We start from the raw sequence: 739 nt of genomic DNA, 5'->3' as shown, positions 1-739 counted from the left end.
AATTATAACTATAAGCTGAAAGAAAGAGAAAGAAGGAAAATTAGGCAGGTAAAAGTTAAGTTTGTGTGGATAAATGGAAAGAGATTCCATGTTCATGGATTGGAAGAATTAATATTAAAATGTGCATACTCCCCAAAGCTATCTACAGATTCAATGTAATTCCTATCAAAATTCCAATATAAATTTTCACAGAAATAGAAAAAACAATCCTAAAATTTGTATGGAACCACAAAAAAACCATGAATAGCCAAAACAAAGTTGAAGGCATCACACTACCCAACTTCGAAATATATTATGATGTAATTGTAATCAAAACAGCATGATACTAGGATAAAAACAAAATCATCAACCAATGAGACAGGATAAAAACCCATAAATAAACCCATGCATTTACAGTTAGTTGATTTTTGACAAAGGTGCTAAGAGCTTACAATGGAAAAAGGACAGTCTATTCAATAATTGGCTCCAGGAAAACTGGTTATCCACATACAGAAGAATGAAATTAGACCCTTATCTTATACCAAGCACAAAAATGAACTCAAAATGGATTAAAGACTTAAATATAAGACCTGAAACTGTAAAACTACTGGAAGAAAACATAAATAAAAAGCTCTACAACATTCGCCTGGATAATTTTTTAGACATGACCTCAAAAGCTCAGGCAACAAGCACAAAAACAGACAAATAGGACTGCATCAAACTACAAAGCTTCTGTACAGCAAAAGAAAAAATTAACAGT

General features: G+C 31.5%; 1 protein-coding gene across 1 annotated transcript in view; it reads right to left on the bottom strand.

Moving 5' to 3' along the window:
• The window catches only part of MAOB (monoamine oxidase B), a 138259-nt gene that overhangs the window by 93594 nt on the left and 43926 nt on the right, over positions 1-739 (bottom strand). The gene's annotated exons all lie outside the window — the stretch shown is intronic.

This window comes from Propithecus coquereli, unplaced genomic scaffold (genome assembly GCF_000956105.1).
Source record: "Propithecus coquereli isolate 6110/MARCELLA unplaced genomic scaffold, Pcoq_1.0 Scaffold188, whole genome shotgun sequence".
Lineage (NCBI taxonomy): Eukaryota > Metazoa > Chordata > Mammalia > Primates > Indriidae > Propithecus > Propithecus coquereli.
Note: the sequence above shows the minus strand (reverse complement) of the source record. Positions and strands in the feature narration are given on the sequence as shown.